Source organism: Chiloscyllium plagiosum, unplaced genomic scaffold (genome assembly GCF_037043375.1).
Source record: "Chiloscyllium plagiosum isolate Xiang-an unplaced genomic scaffold, Cpla_swu_hap1 HiC_scaffold_27, whole genome shotgun sequence".
NCBI lineage: Eukaryota > Metazoa > Chordata > Chondrichthyes > Orectolobiformes > Hemiscylliidae > Chiloscyllium > Chiloscyllium plagiosum.
This window is the reverse complement of record NW_028270165.1, coordinates 52,457,159-52,463,490: the sequence shown is the minus strand read 5'-3', so window position 1 is coordinate 52,463,490 and position 6,332 is coordinate 52,457,159.

The window sequence follows — 6,332 nt, the reverse complement described above, 5'->3', positions numbered from 1 at the left end:
GGTTTGAAATTACCAACAGAATGGGTACACAGTCTCTCGCCACTGTGAGGGGTGAGACTTTGATTCTCCAAACTGAGTAACTTGTTTCAAGCACTTTTCACAGTCAGTGCACTGAATCTCCCTCACTTGGGTGTCTCCGTAATCTTCCTGCCAAAGTGTCCAAAATCTCTCAAGCAGACAAAAGCAAACATTTCTTCTCAATTGGAATGGTTGCTGATATTCAAGTCCCAATGAATCAAGTGGCTCTGTCAGAAGTTGATGTATCATTTGCTTTCAGATTTCTTTCTACATGTCTTCCTGCAAAATTAAATTCACAAAATACGTGATCACAGTCAATACTGTTAAATGAACATAACATAGGTGACAATTCCTGTAGTTTGCCAGATGCCTGATCACATATTATCCAGGACACAGAAACCTGAAATCCCTCATGCAGCCAGATAGCCTTAAATGTGTATGGAGGAAATCTTCATTTCGGTGACAATAACCTGGAACAAGCTGCTGACAAAGGCACTGGAAATTGAGCTGAATCAAGGACAATGAAAATGAAATGTCAAGGCTACTTGAGAAAAACAAACCAGTAAAGTTGCTGAATGACTTTCTGCTGTCCTATTCAATAAAAAAGATGACAAGAAATACAGAATATAACTTCAGTGCTAGATTAGAATGTGAAAAATAATAGCCACAAGGCTTTTATAACAGCGAATAATATCAGATATACACCATATGAAGCAACATATGTCTACATTTTATATCAACGTGCCAAACCCTTAGATTCTGCTCCAACCCATGACTAACTACCCTTTTAATTCTGAACATGAGGAAAGAAGCGATCTTTTTCCACCATGCAAATTGTATATAAATTAACCTATCAAACTGAGGGGAAAAAAAATTAATATACCGTTAAGAAGGACAGAGAGCATCTGACACCTTTGCAGAGTCAGCTCCCTCCCTGGATTCACTTCAGTTGCTACAAGTGAATAGTGTCTCCTTCCTCTCTCTCTCCCTCCCAGGATGAGGAATGGAAAGGGCGAAGATATTGCTTTGCTCCCACGATTTCTCCATGATGTGGGAATCCTTGTCTCTCTCCAGCTTTGAGAATCGGTTGAAAGACCACTCATATATGGAACGTGTTCCATCTATTGCTGCTGCAAATGGGGTGTTGCTATTTCAGGCTGTGTACCCGCTTAAAGCTCTTCCCACAGTCAGTTCATTGGAACACTCTCACTCAGGTATGCATACCTCAGTCTCACTGATGTTTGAAACCTTGTGAAGCAGACAGGACAGGAGAGAAATAAAAAAAATTCTACTAGATTCAAAGGCCGATGATATTCCCGTGCCAATGAATTGATTGTCTCTATCAGATCTTGTTTTGAGATTTCTGGCTGTAAATCCTCCCTTTCTCATATCCTGTAAAAGGAGATCACAGAAGACATTGCTGTCTACACAGTATAGAAATTCAAAACAGACAATTCTGCTTTCTGTGGAATATTCTTTTCTCCTTCCCTCAAAAATGTGAATCGTAATGCTACAGTCTCCCTCCATTCTTACTCTACTGTGGCTATTATCACCCTCATTCCCGTTCTCCTAAAAATGCTGAAAAATGTTGACTAACAGATCCTGTGGAACCCTAGGTCTGAATATCATACATAAGTTGAAGCATTTTATCCATATCTCCCCTGTCAAGGTCCCACAGGATGTTTATAAGCCCTTCGCCAAAATAATCCATTCACCCCATCGAATCTGCTCCACCATTTATTACCATAATGATTAATATTATAATCCAAAAATCCACATTCATGCCTTATTATTGATTCCCCATTGATTAAAATTCTGCCCAACATCTGCCTTAAGTATACTTAGTGATTGAACTTCAATAGCCCTGTATTCATTACCCTCTGAGAGAAGATATCCACCTCATCTCCATCATAAATATGCAAACACTTAAGATTAGAGGCTATTCCTTCTGGTCTGAGACTCTCCTACAAATGAACACTACCTTTTTGGCAACTAACCTTTCAGGCCCACTAAAATTCTGACATTTATTCATTCAGATCTCCTCTCATTCTTCCAAACTCGAACGAATGCTCAGCTCAGCTCCGCAACATTGCAAAATTAGCAAACACGTCAATTCCCGGGATTAATTTTGTGAACGCTCTCTCACCAGCTTCCAATGTTTCTGTCATCTCCTCTACTTTGAGGGACCAGAGTGCAAAACACGCAAGTTGCAGCATAATAAAAGAATGATAAATAATAGACATTTTTCTAGCAGAAATTCGAAAATGTGCAAAAATAGTCAGATGGAAAAGAGTCCAATCATGTAGTGGTAAGGAGCCTGATGGCTTGGGGGAAGAAACTGTTGCCTAGTCTGGTCGTGATAGATTGAATTGGGAGGTGGGTGTGAGGATCTAAAGTTGGAATTTAGGCAACAAAATATGTACATTTTTATTTCAACAAAATGGCTTCTCGATTTAGAAGAATACTACAAAATGGCCTGTGAACCATACTGCGGAATATACTGCTGATTCGCAGAATTAACTTGCAGTTCAAAGATAAGAGGACAATAGAATTTTCATAAGATGAATACTGACACATTATTTGACCATTTGAACTAACCTTGAACTAATACATGGCATGACAATTTATGTAAATTAGATATCCTTCTTAAAGAAAATATCATTGTATTAACTTGCTGTAAATCATGTCACCTTATTATATGTGATTGGTCTTTCTCGTAATTAAGACTACTATTTCTTAAAAACCATATAAATAATGTGCAATTTTCAAATGTAATTGCGCAACTTCATCATGGAACACAGAAGCTTCAATCTCTGTGTTGCTGGATAGAATTGCGTTAAGATACCTAAATTCAACAAACTAATGAACCTTGCTTTTCGAATACACCGCATTTGTCGATTCCTTTGACCGATCTCGAACCAAGAGGCCCCTCTTGAGGAGACGCAGATCTTCATTTTGGTGCCGTGACACGTTTCGGCTCGGACAGATTGTGAACAGCAGTGTACGAGTTAAATGTCCCTCACTATTGAGTGTTGAGGAATTCGGCCTGCCAGACGTGATTATTTTTAGAACGTTTGGTTTTCCTGTCAGTCAAGTGGTGTCTGACGTGACCAGTCCAGCCCGAAAGGATCGGTCTTAGCAATGGTTGAGTCTGGGGGACTTGTTAAATGTTTAAAAAGGGGGGAGAGATTAATTGAAGTTGAGGGTGCTTTGGTACTTACGGACAGTGGTCTTCGAAAATTGCTGAACTCTGAGGGGAGGGTTGAAATCTGAATTCCCAAGCTTTGTTAATTTTTGGTTTTTTAAAAAAATTCTTTCTCCCGAGCTTCGTTGCTTTCAGAAATAAAACAAAATCAATCTCCAGAGATTGGTTATTTTCTGGCGTTATCTTTTTAATAGAAAAAAATTCGATCGCTTAAAATTCATTTATTTTCGGTTGGGGTTGTGTTAACTTTGTTGAAACTTTATTGCTGGAACAGCACAGCAGGTCAGGCAGCATCCAGGGAACAGGAGATTCGACGTTTCGGGCACAGGCCCTTCTTCAGGAATGATTCCTGAAGAAGGGCCTGTGCCCGAAACGTCGAATCTCCTGTTCCCTGGATGCTGCCTGACCTGCTGTGCTGTTCCAGCAATAAAGTTTCAACTTTGATCTCCAGCATCTGCAGACCTCACTTTCTCCTCGTTGTGTTAACTTTGTTAGTTTTCGGTTTAAAAAAAAACTCCGATTGCCTAAACTTCGTTTATTTTCGGGTTCGTTTCATTTGAACTTCGTTATTTTTCGGGTTGTAGCTTCGTTTATTTTGGGGTCGCGTCATTAAAACTTCGTTACTTTTCGGTTTAAAGAAACTCCGATTGCCTTCGTTTATTTTCGGGTTCGCGTCGTTAAAATTCGTTACTTTTCGGGTTTTAAAAAAACTCCGATTGCCTTGATTTAGAGATGCCGTTGGTGGACTGGGGTGTACAAAGTTAAAAATCACACAACACCAGGTTGTAGTCCAACAGGTTTAATTGGAAGCACACTAGCTTTCGGAGCGACGCTCCTTCATCAGGTGATAGTGGAGGGCTCGATCGTAACACAGAATTTATCACAAAAATTTGCAGTGTGATGTAACTGAAATTATACATTGAAAAATTGATTGTCTGTTAAGCCTTTCCTCTGTCAGAATACAGTGATAGTTTCACTTCTTTCATGTGTAAATCACAAAACCCTTTTTTTAAAGTTGCATTCTCGGGTTAGCTGTTAACAGTGGCGATACCTAGATAATATTTTGAAGGAGTTAGCCCCCTATGTTCTCTGTCTATGACCTGATGTTTAGATTGATTCTAATCTAAAAAGTGATATAACAGAGTTTTACATAAATTCATACAGTTTTTGAGCTCAGAGTTCTACATGAATGTATGCAGTTTTTGAGCAAAGTGCAATGTAACTCTGCAAGTACAAATTCACCACACAAAATATATGTGTGCATGTGGGTCTTTGTCTGTCTGTGTGTGTGTGTCTGTCTGGGTTGGGAGTTGAGAGTGTGAGAATGTGTGTGTATGTATGTGTGTGTGTGCGTGTAGTCAGTGCAGAGTGTCTTAAGTCTGTGAGGGGGTGCATGTGTGAGTGTGTGTGTCTATAAGGGTGTGTGTGGGCGCCTGTGTGCGCGTCTGTGTGTACCTGTGCCTGTGTGTGTTTGTGTAGGAATATATGTGAGTGTGTGTGTAGTGCAATGGTGATCACCTGTAATGTGACATGAACCCAAGGTCCCGGTTGAGGCCCTCCCTATGGGTACCGAACTTAGCTATCAGCCTCTGCTCGGCCACTTTCCTCTGCTGCCTGTCCCGAAGTCCACCTTGGAGGATGGTCACCCGAAGGTCCGAGGCTGAATGTCCTGGACCACTGAAGTGTTCCCCAACTGGGAGGGAACCCTCCTGTCTGTTGATCGTTGTGTGGTGCCCATTCATCCGTTGTCGTAGCCTTTGCTCGGTTTCCCCAATGTACCATGCCTCCAGGCATCCTTGCCTGCAACGTATAAGATAGACAACATTGGCTGAGTCACATGAGTACCTGCCATGTACAAGGTGGGAGGTGTTCCAACGCATAATAGTGGTATCTATGTCCACAATCTGACACGTCTTGCAGCGTCCACCGTGACAGGGTTGCATGGAGTTGTCCTGAGAGCCGGGCAGTTTGCTACGAACAATGATCTGTTTGAGGTTTAGCAGTTGTTTAAAGGCAAGTAGTGGAGGTATGGGGAAGGTCTTGGTGAGGTGCTCATCCTCATTGATAATGTGTTTCAGGTCACGAAGAACATGGCGTAATTTTTCAGCCCCTGGGAAGGACAGAACAACGAAGGGTACCCTGTCAGTTGCAGCATATGTCTGTCTCCTAAGGAGGTCATTACGGTTCCTTGCTGTGCCACAGGCTCCCCGACCCTGGGGAAAAGACTTTAAGTACTCACCCTATCCATGCCCTTCACAAACGTCTATAAGATCACCATGCAGCCTCCGATGCTCCAGGGTAAATATTCTCAGCCTATTCAGCCTCTCCATGTAGCTCAAACCCTCAAAATCTGGCAACAGCCTTGTCAATCTTTCGAAGTATCACACATGTTTCCTACAGCAGGGAGACCAGAACAGAACACAGTATTCCAAAAGTGGTCTGACCAATGCCCTGCACATCCACAACTTAACCTCCCAACTCCTGTACTCTCTGTTCTGACCAATAAAGGCCAGCATACCAAACGCCTTCTTCACTATCCTGCCTACCTGCGACTCCAATTTCAAGGAACTGTGAACCTGCAGTCCAAGGTCTCTTTGCTCTACAACACTCGTCTTAACTGTCAGTCCTGGCTGGATTCACTTCTCCTTATCAACAGCTCAAGGCCAGGAGCCTGGAATATTTGAGGTCCTTTTCATATATGGAGTTGTTTTTCTTATTCCTTGACTGTTGATATGGTAGTTTACTGGCCTTGTAAGTCTGCTGTTAGGTCGGTTTAACTTTACTATTTTTTTCTGCCTGTCTGCAAAGTCAGGCCCTTACTTCCCTGTGCTTTTATAGATTTCACAATAAATGTTAATTTTCCATTACACCAGCTGGGTACCTTTTAAATGCTGTAATTGTACCAGCCGCCACCACTTCCCATGGCAGCTCATTCGTTACACGCATCATCCTCTGAATATAGGAGTTGCCTCTTCGGTTCATTTTAAATTTCAGTTAATTCATTCACTTTTGTTACAATACGGCACACATTCAGACACACCATGTATCGTTTCAGTTTTTGTGACATTAGTATCCAGTTTCGATTGTTGGTCCATTGGTGACGCTGTTG